The 16,525-nt window shown below is 43.8% G+C and overlaps 1 protein-coding gene across 7 annotated transcripts in view; it reads left to right on the top strand.

Moving 5' to 3' along the window:
* The window catches only part of fars2 (phenylalanyl-tRNA synthetase 2, mitochondrial), a 628,185-nt gene that overhangs the window by 239,761 nt on the left and 371,899 nt on the right, over positions 1–16,525 (top strand). The gene's annotated exons all lie outside the window — the stretch shown is intronic.

Here is a 16,525-nt window from a genome sequence, read left to right as displayed (position 1 = left end):
GACAACCAGTTCTCAATCCACGTCAGCACACTACCCCCAATCCCATGTGCTTTAACTTTGCACATTAATCTCTTGTGTGGGACCTTGTCGAAAGCCTTCTGAAAGTCCAAATACACCACATCAACTGGTTCTCCCTTGTCCACTCTACTGGAAACATCCTCAAAAAATTCCAGAAGATTTGTCAAGCATGTTTTCCCTTTCACAAATCCATGCTGACTTGGACCTATCATGTCACCTCTTTCCAAATGCACTGCTATGACATCCTTAATAATTGATTCCATCATTTTACCTACTACCGATGTCAGGCTGACCGGTCTATAATTACCTGTTTTCTCTTTCCCTCCTTTTTTAAAAAGTGGGGTTACATTGGCTACCCTCCACTCCATAGGAACTGATCCAGAGTCTATGGAATGTTGGAAAATGACTGTCAATGCATCCGCTATTTCCAAGGCCACCTCCTTAAGTACTCTGGGATGCAGTCCATCAGGCCCTGGGGATTTATCGGCCTTCAATCCCATCAATTTTTCCAAAACAATTTCCCAACTAATAAGGATTTCCCTCAGTTCCTCCTTCTTACTAGACCCGCTGACCCCTTTTATATCCGGAAGGTTGTTTGTGTCCTCCTTAGTAAATACCGAACCAAAGTACTTGTTCAATTGGTCTGCCATTTCTTTGTTCCCCGTTATGACTTCCCCTGATTCTGACTGCAGGGAACCTACGTTTGTCTTTACTAACTTTTTTCTCTTTACATATCTATGGAAGCTTTTGCAGTCTGTCTTAATGTTCCCTGCAAGCTTCCTCTCGTACTCTATTTTTCCTGCCCTAATCAAACCCTTTGTCCTCCTCTGCTGAGTTCTAAATTTTTCCAGTCCCTGGGTTCGCTGCTATTTCTGGCCAATTTGTATGCCACTTCCTTGGCTTTAATACTATCCCTGATTTCCCTTGATAGCCACGGTTGAACCACCTTCCCTTTTTTATTTTTACGCCAGACAGAGATGTACAATTGTTGTAGTTCATCCATGCGGTCTCTAAATGTCTGCTATTGCCCATCCACTGTCAACCCCTTAAGTATCATTCGCCAATCTATCCTAGCGAATTCATGCCTCATACCTTCAAAGTTTACCCTTCTTTAAGTTCTGAACCATGGTCTCTGAATTAACTGTTTCATTCTCCATCCTCATGTAGAATTCCACCATATTATGGTCACTCTTCCCCAAGGGGCCTCGCACAACGAGGTTGCTAATTAATCCTCTCTCATTACACAACACCCAGTCTAAGATGGCCTCCCCCCTAGTTGGTTCCTCGACATATTGGTCTAGAAAACCATCCCTTATGCACTCCAGGAAATCCTCCTCCACCGTATTGCTTCCAGTTTGGTTAGCCCAATCTATATGCATATTAAAGTCAACCATGATAACTGCTGCACCTTTATTGCATGCATCCTTAATTTCCTGTTTGATGCCCTCCCCAACATCACCACTACTGTTTGGAGGTCTGTACACAACTCCCACTAACGTTTTTTGCCCTTTGGTGTTCTACAGCTCTACCCATATAGATATAAATTCAGAGGGAAGAGTGTAGGATATAAATTCAGAGGGAAGAGTGTAGGAATAGGTCACCCATCCTCTCAGAAAGGTTATGTGTGGCAGGAAATCCTAAGGAAAATGAAAAAGGGAGGAAAATACCTGAAATGGAGTTTAACCCTCAAAAAAGACAAAATGTACTCTAAAGTTAATAGAACAAAAAAGCTGGAGCTTTTTGCATTTGAACTAGAATGTTGTGTAACAACATAACATGATCATGTTTATACATGGTGAGATATGTATAAAAAAGGTAGCTAACTCGTGCTCCAGTACAATCCACGTCTGGACCGGGGTCAAATAGGGCTGCGTCATCGCCCCAACCCTCTTCTCAATCTTTCTCGCCGCCATGCTCCACCTCACAGTTAACAAGCTCCCCGCTGGAGTGGAACTAAACTACAGAACCAGTGGGAACCTGTTCAACCTGTGCCTTCACCAGGCCAGATCCAAGACCACCCCAACTTCTGTCGTCGAGGTACAGTACACGGATGATGCCTGTGTCTGCGCACATACAGAGGCTGCACTCCATAGTCGACGTATTTACTGAGGCGTACGAAAGCATGGGCCTTACACTAAACATCCGTAAGACAAAGGTCCTCCACCAGCCTGTCCTCACCGCACAGAACTACCTCCCAGTCATCAAGATCCACGCCGCGGCCCTGGACACCGTGGACCATTTCCCATATCTCGAGAGCCTCCTATCAACAAGAGCAGGCATCGACGACGAGATCCAACACCACCTCCAGTGCGTAAGTGCAGCCTTCGGCCGCCTGAGGAAAAGAGTGTTTGAAGACCACGCCCCCAAAACTGCCACCAAGCTCATGTTCTACAGGGCTGTAGTAATATCTGCCCTCCTGTATGGCTCAAAGAAATGGACCATGTACAGTAGACACCTCAAGTAGCTGGAGAAATATCACCAACGATGTCTCCGAAAGATCCTATAAATCCCCTGGGAGGACAGGCGCACCAACATCAGTGTCCTCATTCAGGCTAACATCCCCAGCCTTGAAGCACTGACCACACTCGAGCAGCTCCGCTGGGAAACCACATAGTCCGCATGCCAGACACGAGACTCCCAAAGCAAGTGCTCTACTCTGGCTCGTTTGCCATGAAGGAGCTCTAAGGTGAACAACGGAAACGCTACAAGGACACCCTCAAAGCCTCCTTGATAAAGTGAGAAATCCCCACTGACACCTGGGAGTCCCTGGCCAAAGACCGCCCTAAGTAGAGGAAGTGCATCTGGGAGGGCGCAGAGCACCTCGAGTCTAAACGCCGAGAGCATGCAGAAATCAAGCGCAGACAGCGGAACGAGTGTGCGGCAAACCAGTCCCACCCACCCCTTCCCTCAACGACTATGTGTCTCACCTGTGACAGAGTCTGTGGCTCTCGTATTGGACTGTTCAGCCACCAAAGAACTCACTTCAGGAGTGGAAGCAAGTCTTCCTCGATTCCGAGGGACTGCCTATGATGATGATGATGATGATGATGACACTGTGACATGGAGAGGTAGGACATGGGGTTACATCTGAGATTCTCTATGCAGGAAACTGTTAATCTCAGCCATACTGTGAAGGAGATGCTTCAAAAGGAGACCATGCCCTTTTCCATAGGGAGAAATAGAAAATTGGATGACATTTACATCTTGTTTTTCTTGCATACCCTTCTAATATCTTGTCTTAGGAGCAATATTGCCAAATGCTTGCGTGCAGGTTGTCGTCTCCTTCTCATATAAGATACAAGAAGGGTGTATCTATAAAATAGAATATTAAAGTTGATGGATTAGTTTTTTCATTTTTATTTAATCAATTGACACATTTTTAATAACGCTGAGGACTTTGAAAAGAATAAGAATATCCCAAATTGCTACGGTTGTAATCTGTGCTTTAAGTGAGGAGCGGGAAAACCTATACACCTGCTCTAACTAACCATTTAATGTATTAGGTGTCGAAACTTCGCCAGTCTTACATAAAGTCTATAGTATAGAACGGAGCTACTCCTGAATTCCCTATTGGATTTATTAGTGACTTTCTCTTATATTTATGCCCTTTAGTTTTGGACTCATCCCACAAAGGGAAACCTTTTCTCTATGTCTACCATATTAAACCCTTTCATAATCTTTAAGACCTATATCAGCTCATTCCTCAGCCTTCTAGAGAAAAGAGCCCCAGCCTGTTCAGCCTTTCCTGATAAGTATATCCTCTCAGTTCTGGTATCATCGTTGCAAATCATTTTTACACCTACTCCAGTGCCTCTATATCCTTTTGTAATGCAGAGATCAGAAATTTGTGCAGTACTCCACCATCGAGAAAAGGGTCTATATCCTTTCTGATGAATGGCCCAAAACTGAAATGGAGACCTACCTTTTTTTTTCCAGAGGCCCTGCTGCGTATATCTAATATTTTCTGTTTGTTACTGAGATAGTAATATCTGAAATATTATGGGGTAGAAATTGGTTTGCATTGCGCCCATTGTTCAGGTGTAAACTGGGTGCAACACTGACAAATTTAGCAGTGGCTTTAAGTCCACTGCATGTGTTAATCCGGGGCCTAATGCCTTTTTAAGTCCCCTCTGTGAAATTTGTTTCCGATGAGTGGAGCCGATATCGGGCCTGCCCCGTTCAGGGTTTTTCTGCGGCCGCCAATAAAAGGTACGTTTTTTTTTAAACTTTAAAAGCAGACTTTCCCGACTCCATGAATATCGATTACAACTTTATTGGATCCTCTATCGAAGGGTTAAGAGAATTGAGATATAACCCAGTCACTTAAATTTTACAAAGAAAGATATTTCAACAGGTGAATCAGATCTGGTTGACTAAGATGCTCCTTGTTATAAGTCCTTAAAAATATTAGTTGAGGTCAGTTAATGGAAGGCTTGCCCCGATATAATTAAAAGATGTCTGTCTGGTGAAGATCTGAAAATAACCATTACACAGTAAGCTCACCATACTGAATGATTCGCATACATTCAATTGGATATTTGAGCCTGTCAAAAATCAATTCCATTCACCAGACAGGAAGAAAAAGCTACAAACCACCAATCACTATAAAACTGAGCAATCAAATTGCTCATTTTTTTCCATAGCTACTGCTCACAAAACAACCAATACTTAAAAACAAAACAATCGATTGCTCCAACTTCTTTCAGCAACCATCAGAACATAAGAACAAACAAAATAGGAGCAGGAGTAGGCCATTCTGCCCCTCAAGCCTGCTCCGCCATTCAATACGATCATGGCTGATATTCTACCTCAACTCCACTCCTGCATTATCCCCATATCCCTTAATTTCCTTAATAGCCAAAAATCTGTCGATCTCTGTCTTGAATATACTCGATGACTGAGCCTCCACAGCCCTCTGGGGAAGAGAATTCAAAGATTCACCACCCTCTGAGTGAAGACATTTCTCCTCATCTCAGTGTTAAATGGCCGCCTCCTTATTCTGAGACTGTGACCCCTGGTTCTAGACTCCCCAGCCAGAGGAAACATCCTCCCTACATCTAACCTGTCAAGCCCTGTAAGAATGTTATATGTTTTAATGAGATTACTTCTCATTCTTCTGAACTCTAGAAAATATCGGCCTAATCTACTTAGTCTCTCCTCAAAGGACAATCTCCCCATCAAATTGGTGATCATGTGTTGCACTCTCTCTATGACAAGTGTATCCTTCCTTAGGTAAGAAGACCAAAACTGTACACAATACTCCAGGAGCCAGATTTTCGTCTTTTGGGTTTTTTCTGCGAAAGCGGTATGTGAAACTTACTATTTTTGCTGTGCTGCTGTTTTTAGGCCGAACTTTCGGATTTTACATCTGCGCCAGGTAAGGGGGGCAATGCACAAGGATTTGCAGTGCAAAAACATTAGTTTCGCCAAATTTAGCTTGGGGCCGGGAGCGCTGCGAGAGAGGCCTTGGGAGGGGGGGAAAAAAAATAAAATGGCAAAAAACATTCACAAAACCCTTAGCTAGCAAATCGCTGAAAAAGAATTCAAAAATAAAAACTTTAATTTACCCTTTTCATACTTCCCGCTGCTGGCAGGTTTGACCTGTCAATATTCTGGGCGCAGCATAAGGGTCGGGAGTATGATGGTAACGCAATCCACGTCGGCGCACCTCTTCCCAGTGGTATTTGAAAGCGCCGCCGCAAACATGTACCCAAGGATCCCGCCTGGGTTTTCGCCATGGAGGGTCAAATCGTGGGGAAATCTCGGTCGCAAAGTTCTTGAAAATCCGCCCCAGGTGTGGTCTCACCAGGGCCCTATATAATTACAGTAAGCCATCTTTACTCTTAATCTCAAGTCCTCTTGTAATAAAGGCCAACATACCATTTGCTTTCTTAATTGCTTGCTGTATTTGCATGTTAACTTTCAGTGATTCGTGTACAAGGACACCCAGATCGCTCTGAAGAGCAACATTTCCCAATCTCTCACCATTGAAAAAAAACTCTGCTTTTCTGCTTTTCCTACTGAAGTGGGTAACTTCACATTTCTCCACATTATGGGCCCAAGTTTCCACACGATAAAAAACGGGCGCCCCTCCGAGCTGGGCGTCCGTTTTTCGCGCCTAAAATGGCGCCGGAAAAGAAACGCGCGATTCTGGAGCGCCCTGCAGCTCCTTGTCTGTTTGGCGCGGCGCCCAGGAGGGCGGAGCCTACACTCGCGACGATTTTGTAAGTGGGAGGGGGCGGGTACCATTTAAATTAGTTTTTTTCCTGCCGGCAACGCTGTGCGTGTGTGTTGAAGCGTTCGCGCACGCGCAGTGTGAAGGAAACATTGGCACTCGGCCATTTTTGTAGTTCTTTGTAGCTGTTTAATTTTTGAACATTTTTTAATAAAAGCACATTGCCATCAGCACTGAGGCTTCTTGCAGCCTTCTCACTGTCTCCTTCCCCCCCCCCCCCACGGGAACGAACGGCTGCCTCCTCCTCCCCTCCCGCTCCGCGGGAACGAACGGCTGTTTCCTTCCCCCCCCCCCGCGGGAACGAACGCCTGCAACATTCTCCGTGGCTGAAGCATTTTCACACAGGTAGGAAGATGGTTTATTTAATCTTTTCTTTGCTTATAAATGTTTATTCAGGTTGGATTTATTTGTATAATATTTGTAGAAGTATAAATAAGGATTTATTATAGAATTTAATGACTTCCCTTCCCCCCCCCCATCCCCCCCACCTCGTTCTGGACGCCTAATTTGTAACCTGCGCCTGATTTTTTAATGTGTAGACAAGGTTTTTTCAGTTCTACAAAAATCTTCACTTGCTCCATTCTAAGTTAGTTTGGAGTAGTTTTCACTGTGGAAACTTTGAAATCAGGCGTCAGTGGCCGGACACGCCCCCTTTTGAAGAAAAAATTCTGTTCCAAAGTGGAACTGTTCTACCTGACTAGAACTGCAGAAAAAAAATGTGGAGAATTGCGATTTCTAAGATAGTCCGTTCTCCACCAGTTGCTCCTAAAAATCAGGCGCAAATCACGTGGAAACTTGGGCCCAAAATTCCATTTGCCATGTTCTTGCCCACTCACTTAGCCTGTCTATATCCCCTTGAAGCCTCTTTGCATCCTCCTCACAACTTGCATTCCCGCCTAGCTTTGTATCATCAGCAAACTTGAATATATTACACTTGGCCTCCTCATCCAAATCATTTGATACATATTGTAAATAGTTGATGCCCAAGCACTGATCTTTGCGGTACCCCACTAGTTACAGTCTGCCAACCCGAAAATGACTCGTTTATTCCTACTCTCAGTTTTCTGTCCATTAACCAATCCTCAGTCCATGCTAGTATATTACCCCAATCCTATCAGCCCTAATTTTGTTTAATAACCTCTTGTGGGGCACCTTGTCAAATGCCATCTGAAAATCCAAATACACCACATCCACTGGTTCCCCCTTATCTATTCTGCTAGTTACAACCTCAAAAAACTCTTAACAGATTCACCAAACATGATTTCCTTTTCTTAAATCCATGTTGACTCTGCCAAATCCTGTTATTATTTTCAAAGTGCCCTGTTACAACGTCCTTAATAATAGATTTTAGCATTTTCCCTAGAGTGATGTCAAGCTAACTCGTCTATAGTTCCCCATTTTCTCTCTCCCTCCTTTCTTAAAAAGCGGGGTTACACTTGCTACCTTCCAATCCATAGGTAACTTTCTAGAATCTATGGAATTTTGGAAGATGACAACCAATGCATTCACTATCTCTGCAGCCACCTCTTTCAAAACCTAAGGATGTAGGCCACCGGTCCAGGGAATTTATCGGCTTTTAGTACCATTAATTTCTCCAGTACCATTTTTTTACTAATGCAAATATCTTTCAGTTCCTCATTCTTGCTAGACCCTTGACTCTCCACTATTTCCGGGAGGTTTTTTGTGTCTTCTTCTGTGAAGACAGACACAAAGTATTTGTTTAATTTCTCTGCCATTTCCTTATTCCTTGTTATCATTTCTCCTATCTCAACCTGTAAGGGACCCACATTTAATTTCGCGAATCTTTTCCTTTTTACATACCTATAGAAGCTTTTACAGTCTGTTTTTATGTCTCTCGCTAGTTTACTCTCATATTCTATTTCCCCTTTCTTTATCAATTTCTTGGTCCTACTTTGCTGAATTCTAAAATCTTCGCAATCCTCAGGCTTACTGCTCTTTTTGACAACATTATAAGCCTTTTCCTTTGATCTAATATTGTCTTTAACTTCTCTTGTTAGCCATGGTTGGACCACTTTTCCTGTGGGTTTTTTGTGCCGTAAAGGAATGTTGCTTTTTGAACCATCGACAATACATTTAATAATATCATAATATAAATCACGGGGGAGGGGGTGCGCGGTTAAACATTTGGTCGAGTCATGAATGACCAAAATGGGGGCAGCAGCGTGGAATAATATACCTACATAGTATTGCAGGGTGGCTGGAGGGTACACTAAAGGAGAAATTGGAGGGGGCCGAGGATAGATTCTTGGGGGACTCCAGGGGCGGGAATAAGATCACCTGTTAGTTGCCTCCTGTCCAGGCGGAAAAGCCAAAGTCTCTCCTGTGTTTCCTCGTAGCTCAGACTGCTGACATTGGGGATCAACCTTGTGGCTCTACTGTGCACCCTCTCCAGTGCATATATGTATATTGTCAACCAGAACTGATACAATACACAAAGTGTACCCTGACCAGAACATTGTACAGTTTTATAAAATTTTGTCTGACTCGTGTTCTACTATTTTGTCTATGTTGTTCAATATCCAAATGGCTTTCTTGATTACTGTTCTGCATTAGTTGTACATGTTAAGCGTTCAGTCAACAAAGCCTCCTAGGTCAATTTCAACTTCATAATTAGCTGTTTCAACACTATTCACTGAGTATGTAAGTAACCCATTTTTCCTTCCTATGTGCAGTACTTTACACTTGTCTGCATTAAATTTCATTTGCCATTCTTTCGACTAATCTATTTTGTAATTTCTAGGCTACCTCCTTTGATTTCACTGACCTTCCTAATTTGGTATTTTCAAATCTGACCAATTTGCATTTAGTTTTTGATTCCAAGTCATTGATTTAAATTGGAAATCATGGTGGGCTCAAAACCAAGCCCTGGGTCATCCCATTCCGTACTCTCCCTCACCCAGCCCCCCATTCCGGCATGCTTCCTTTAACCAATACACATTGTTTTCTACCCTTTTAGCCAATTTCTTATCCATTGCTACGTTTTACCTTTTGCCGCCACACCTTTGCGCTTAACGTTTCATGTGAAACTTCATCAAATGCATTTTGGAGGTCTTAAGTACACCATGTCATGGGTTTACCATAGTCAATTTGGGTTGTCCACTAATATCAACACCTATTCAGCTAAGTTGCAGTGCTGGCTGGAGTAGGCATTTTAAATATTGGACTGACCTATTCGCTGGGATGGGAAGTCGGGAACTCCCCATGATTGATGGTACACGTGGGAGGGACATGCCTGTTGAGTTGGGATTTTCTTTGAAGGGTTATTTGCCATTCTTTTTCTTGGCTCTCCTCGGATGCATGTTATATAATGCTGCACTGGATTGTTTCTTTGGGGTTTCAAGTTTTATGGCAGAATAGTCTGGTAGAAATTGACATTGTGGTCTGGAGCTCCTTCCTTAGGCTGCTGGCCATGTCATGATGTCATTGGAAGTCTCCTTTTCTTATTTTCTTAATTAAACTTCCTTACAGTCTCGCTCAATAATGCTGAACATGCAGCTTGCAAGCAGCATATAGCTTTTCTATTTTTTTGGTTCGTTCCAGGGATGTGGCATCGCTGGCCAGACCAGCATTTATTGCACATCCTTATTTGCCCTTGAGAAGGTGATGGTGAGCCGCCTTCTTGAACCGCTGCAGTCCTTGTGGTGAAGGTACTCCTACAGTGATATTAGGGAGGGAGTTCGAGGATTTTGACCCAGTGACGATGAGGAAACACCAATATACTTCCAAGTCAGGATGGTGTGTGACTTAGAGGGGAACTTGCAGGTGGTGGTGTTCCCATGTGCCTGCTGCCCTACTCCTGCTAGGTGGTATAGGTGGCGGGTTTGGGAGGTGCTGCCGAAGAAGCCTTGGTGAGTTGCTGCAGTGCATCTTTTAGAAGGTACACACTGCAGCCACGATACGTCGGTGATGGAGGGAGTGAATGTTTAAGGTGGTGAATTGGCTGCCAATCAAGTGGGCTGCTTTGTCCTGGATGGTGTCGAGCTTCTTGAGTGTTGTTGGAGCTGCACTCATCCAGGCAAGTGGAGAGTATTCCATCACACTCCTGACTTGTGCCTTGTAGATGGTGGAAAGGCTTTGGGAGTCAGGAGGTGAGACACCCGCCACAGAATACCCAGTTTCTGACCTGCTCTTGTTGCCGCAGTGCTTATGTGGCTGGTCCAGTTAAGTTTCTGGTCAATGGTGACCCCCCAGGATGTTGATGGTGGGGGATTCGGCGATGATAATACTGTTGAATGTCAAGGGGCAGTGGTTAGACTCTCGCTTGTTGGGGCTAGTCATTGCTGGCACTTGTGTGGCGCGAATGTTACTTGCCACTTATCAGCCCAGGCCTGAATATCGTCCAGGTCTTGTTGCATGCAGGCATGGACTGCTCCATTATCTGAGGAGTTGCGAATGGCACTGAACACACTGAAGTCATCAGTGAACTTCCCCACTTCCGACATGATGGGGGGAAGGTCATTGCTGAAGCAGCTGAAGATGGTTGGGCCTAGGACACTGCTCTGAGCCTACAGTGATGTCCTGGGGCTGTGATGATTGACGTCCACCCACCACAACCATCTTCCTTTGTGCTAGGTATGACTCCAGCCAGTGGAGAGTTTCCCCCCTGATTCCCATTGACTTCAGTTTTACTAGGGCTCCTTGGTGCCACACTCTGTCAAATGCTGCCTTGATGTCAAGGACAGTCACTCTCACCTCACCTCTGGAATTCAGCTCTTTTGTCCATGTTTGGACCAAGACGGTAATGAGGTCTGGAGCCAAGTGGTCCTGGCGGAACCCAAACTGGACATCGGTGAGTAGGAGCCGCTTGATAGCACTGTTGACAACACCTTCCATCACTTTGCTGATGATTGAGAAAAGATTGATGGGGGCGATAATTGGCTTGATGGGATTTGTCCTGTTTTTTGTGGATGGGACACACTTGGGCAATTTTCCACATTGTTGGATAGATGCCAGTGTTGTAGCTGTACTGGAACAGCTTGGTTAAAGGCTCGGCTAGTTCTGGATCACAAGTCTTCAGCACGACAGCTGGGATGTTGTCGGGGCCCATAGCCTTTGCTGTAGCCAGTACGCTCAGCCTTTTCTTGATATCACGTGGAGTGAACAGAATGGCTGAAGACTGGTGGGAACCTCTGGAGGAGGCTGATATGGATCATCCACTCGATACTTCTGGCTGAAGATGGTTGCAAAGGCTTAAGCCTTGTCTTTTGCACTCACGTGTTGGGCTCCACCATCATTGAGGATGGGGATATTCATGGAGCCTCCTCCTCCTGTTAGTTGCTTCATGGTCCACCACCATTCACGACTGGATAAGGCAGGACTGCAGAGCTTTAATCTGATCCGTTGGTTGTGGGATCGCTTAGCCTTGTTTATAGCATGCTGCTTCCGCTTTTTAGCATGCATGTAGTCCTGTGTTGCAATTTCCCCAGGATGGCACCTCATTTTTAGATATGCCTGGTGCTGCTCCTGGCATGCTCTTCTACACCCTTCATTGAACCAGGCCCCTGGCTTGATGGTAATGGTAGACTGAGGGATATACCGGGCCATGAGGTTTCAGATTGTGGTGGTGTACAATTCTGCTGTGCTGATGGCCCACAGCACCTTATGGATGCCCAGTTTTGAGCTGTTATATTTGTTCTGAATCTATCCCATTTAGACGGTACTTCGTCTCCACAATGACTGTAAGGTGGTCGCTGCTGCCAATGCTGTCATGGATAGATGCATCTGCGAAAGGGAGATTGATGAGGACAAGGTCAAGTAGGCTTTTCCCTTGAGTTGGTTCTTTCATCGCTTGTTGCAGGTCCAGTCTGGTAGATATGTCCTTCAGGATGCTGCCAGCTCAGTCAGTAGTGGTGCTACCGAGCCACTCTTGATAAATGGACATTGAAGTCCATCCAGAGTACTTTTTGTGCCCTTGCTACTCTCAGTGCTTCTTCCAAGTCCTGTTCAACATGGAGGAGTACTGATTCATCAGCTGAGGGAGGGCGGTAGGTGGTAATCAGCAGGAGGTTTCCTTACCCATGCTTGACTTGAAGCCATGAGTCTTCATGGTGTCCGGAGTCAATGTTGAGGGCTCCCAAGGCTGCTCCCTCCTGACTGTATACCACTGTGCCACCACCCCTGGTGGGTCTGTCCTGCCGGTGGGCAGGACATACCCAGAGATGATGATGGAGGAGTCTGTGACATTGGCTGGAAGATATGATTCTGTGAGTATGACTATGTCAGGCTGTTGCTTGACTAGTCTGTGGGACAGCTCTCCCAATTTTGGTACAAGTCCCCAGATGTTGGTGAGAAGGACTTTGCAGGGTCGACTGGGCTTGGTGTGCCATTGTCGTGTCCGTAGCCAGTGCCGAGGTTGATGTCAGGTGGTCCGTCCGGTTTTCTTCTTCTCATTGTTTTTCGTAGTGATTGTGTACAACTGAGTAGCTTACGAGACCATTTCAGAGGGCAGTTAAGAGTCAACACATTGCTGTGGGTCTGGTGTCACATATAGGCTAGACCAGGTAAGGATGGCAGATTTCCTTCTCTAAAGGACATTAGTGAACCAGATGGGTTTTTACGACGATCCGGTAGTTTAATGGTAAATTCCGGATTTATTTAATTAACTAAATTGAAATTGCTAAAGTAAAATTATTTGACCTTTCAACATGTTGACTTAGAGACAAAGTCAGCCATCTTGTATTTGTGATTGAGGCATTGAATGACGCCAGACCCACAGCATTGTGTTGACTCGTAACTGCCCTCTGAAATGGTCTAGCAAGCTACTCAGTTGTACACAACCACGAGGAAAGTAAAAGTAGGAATACCTGAGGGATATGTGAAAGATCTACTATTAGAGAAAAATACTTAAAAGGAAGCTATTAAAAATGTTTGCGAAATTAAAAACAGAAAGGTCCTCAAGCCCAGATGGGGCACAATCCGGAGTACTGAATGAGGTTGGTTAGGAGAAAGCAGAGTTATTACCAGAATTTTTAAAGATTCTTGCAAATGGGAATTGTGCCAAAGGATTGGAATGTGACAAAAGTAACACTGCTGCTCAAGAAATGGATAACCCAAAAATTTATAGACCAATTAGTTTTATCTCAGTTGTGGGTGAACTTCTAGAGCCTGGAATATGGGATAGTTATTTTTCATGTTTTTTCAGCATTTTATACACTTTAAGCTGCTAAAAAAATTTATGAGCTAAGTAAGTTGCTTAGGATGAGGGATGTTTGCAACAGTGAGAGGGATTAACGTTTGCACTGAGGGTGGAGAGCATATCTTTGAGAAACATTGATGCTGAGTTCAGCCATTGCAGCTGGACTCAGTCAGGCCTGGAGAATGACCACCTGTACAAGTTGCTTGATGGTGGGAATAAAAACTCCCTGGTGCAAGAGTACAACAGCAAGTGTTTGAAGCTAGAAAACCATTGTGGGAAGTAAAGGAAAGAAACCTATCTTTAGAATCATATAAGGTATGTTTTGGGGAGGGAAGAGGGAAGAATAAATAAACAACTAAATTTACGTATTTGCAGCTTTATTCGTTCATGGGATGTGGGCATCGCTGGCAAAACCAGCATTTATTGTCTGTCACTAATTGCCCTTGAGAAGGTGGTGGTGAGCCACCGCTTAAGCAACTTTAAAAATCCACTGTGAGAGATAAGAACAAAATAAATGTAAATAGCTGAGAATAACTAGTTTTTGGGAAGGGAAGAACAAAGAAGGCTGCTTACATCTTCGTATCTGCACCACTTAACTTCCTGTTGTCACATTTTTGTCACACTCTTTTTCTCAATTTTTGCCCATTTTAATTTCCAGTATCCACATTTATAATGTTTTTGGCTAATGTAAACTTGTCACACTGTAATTACACAATCTGGCCACTTGGCGTCAAATCTATGAACATCTTCATGGAGCCTCACAGAAAGAAATTCAGAGCCTTTTGCTGCCATCATAGATTCGTCAGCAGTTAAGTTTTGTTTTTACGTTTAAAGAAGCAGAATTTGCAGTCGATTTGAGAGTATGCCATCTTACCACCTTTGAAATTAACCACAAGTTTGGGATTTCCAAGCGCATGCGCTAAATCCTGAACTTGCGATCTGTCAGGTTCTGACTTAACAGATCATTCGCTGCGAATGTTTTATCCTCATTGATAATGCAGAGTTGGGCTAATTGCCCACCAACTGCCCAGCAATTACACAGGAACATTTTACGGCTGGTGCAAACTTTGCACAGTGTAAGGGGAGGAGGGATATGGGTGAACATCAAAACAGCAGCTTGAGTGCTTGAAAAGGGATCCGTGTTTATTTTACCATATGCTTTGCTGAAATGGCATATTTTACAGCACATCAGGGCAATGAAGTTCAGTGAATAGGTTTGACTACTTGTCATGATCAATTTCCTCAGACTGCAAGACTTGTTAAATTAAGCAATGTTGTCATTTCAGTGCATTTAATTGAAGATTGGAAAAAAAATCACTGCATTTCCTTATTGTGGGTAATGACGTGCTGAGCTTAACCAAGGATAAATAGACCATGCTCACTTGATTATTATGGACTTTCACTGATAATCCATGAGTGAGATAAATGGTGTAATGTGTGAATTTAAAATTTGATTGATGTCGGGTATCGGAGATTTTTGTTTCCTGATTGGCGCACCGCCTCATGTGATCCCAGGTATGCTTACGCACACTGTGCAGCCCTGGGATCCGTGGGCCACTACGCTGCCCTCTACTATGCAGCGAAACAACACAAATTTTTGGAAGGGGCCTCGCACCAGGTAAGTGAGGATTTTTTCAGAGGTCGGCAGTGTAGTCCTTAGCTACGCCACTGACCACAATTTCAGGGCCAAAGTTTATTCTCTCCATCTTTTAGCATTAAAAAAAAACTATAGATTTCTTTATTCTATGTATTGCTTTGGCCTTCACTTTGAAAACTCCCATTACAATTTTAAACCGAACTTGTTTTTTCATCCCATATTCTTTTCTCTGCTGGCTATTACAAACATTTGTCCTTAAATCCACAGTATATTCACTCATCCACTAAGAATTGTTGCTGTGAAAAACTCGGCAAAGAACAAAAACATGTCCATTGTTCGTGAAATAATTGTTAGAAATTCCAAATGGAAGTGCAAATGGAAGTGCAACTCGTGGAATACCATGGCCTGGGAAAAGGAATCCCTACCTCCGTTCTGAAATCTGCCATTTGTGACCCAAGTTACACCTCTCCTACCACCACCCCCCCACTCCCCCCCCACCTTCAACTCATTGGCAAACCAAGCAAGAGGGAAAAAGCACATATGCCTTCCCAACCATTCAAAGAACTGCAGGCTTCATAGGCATTCTGTGCTAGCAATGTAAAGAACAGGTAACGTAATAGATCCCTTGGCCTAACTCCCTTCCACTGAGCTGCAAGGGTGGAGAGTGGGGTGAAAAAAGGGGGGGTTTAGGAAGGAGAGAACAGTGGGGAAGAACAGTAAGGAGAGGAGAGGTAAAGGGGAATAATTAAAATGAACCCTTCCTCTCCTTAAATTGCTTTGATCTATCCACTCAACCCCTGTGTCCTCCCATTCTGCAGCACCAGCACTGGCAGAAGGATGCAAGTATAGCATGACAAACTTACATCGGTAGTTTCCATTATAAATAAGGACATAGGAATTTACAGTGGAACTATATAAAAATAAGGACAGAATGTTTAAGTTTAAAATGGGGAATGAATTACATCCAGATGCTCTGGCTCAATTATCCCTTTCCTTCTAACCCCTGAAAACTACAGATGATCTGGCCTCCCCATGGGTAATACTACGGGAGATCAACTAGTGATATTATAAATATTATATCTGTGAAGCCTGCATGTTTCAGTACCAGTCGACCATGTACCTTGTGTCAGTCATCCTATGTTGCTTCGTTAGATAACCTGCTGCATTGTAGCATTGGGCTGCGGTGGGATCGCATTAAACCTAACAAATTAAACCTTGAGGCCCTGGTTTACCGGTGAGCAAAGCCATGGAAAATCTACAGATGTATTTTTCAAGAGGTACTGATGATTAGATTTTCTTTTTCAAGCATTGCAGTGGATTGACATAGTTGTCATTGAAGTCCTGTACTGCATACTGCTTGCATACTGCTTGAACAACAGTTGTTATTTAGGGTAGTGAAGGATTGAGATTGAAAATTACAATTCTTGTTTGTATATTTATTAACAAACAAAATGGAGTGTTAAATTCTTTAATCTCAAAGTATAAATTATAGATGCACAAAATATTAACGTTTCACTTC

The sequence above is a fragment of the Pristiophorus japonicus genome, chromosome 5 (genome assembly GCF_044704955.1).
Source record: "Pristiophorus japonicus isolate sPriJap1 chromosome 5, sPriJap1.hap1, whole genome shotgun sequence".
NCBI classification, from domain to species: domain Eukaryota; kingdom Metazoa; phylum Chordata; class Chondrichthyes; family Pristiophoridae; genus Pristiophorus; species Pristiophorus japonicus.
Note: the sequence above shows the minus strand (reverse complement) of the source record. Positions and strands in the feature narration are given on the sequence as shown.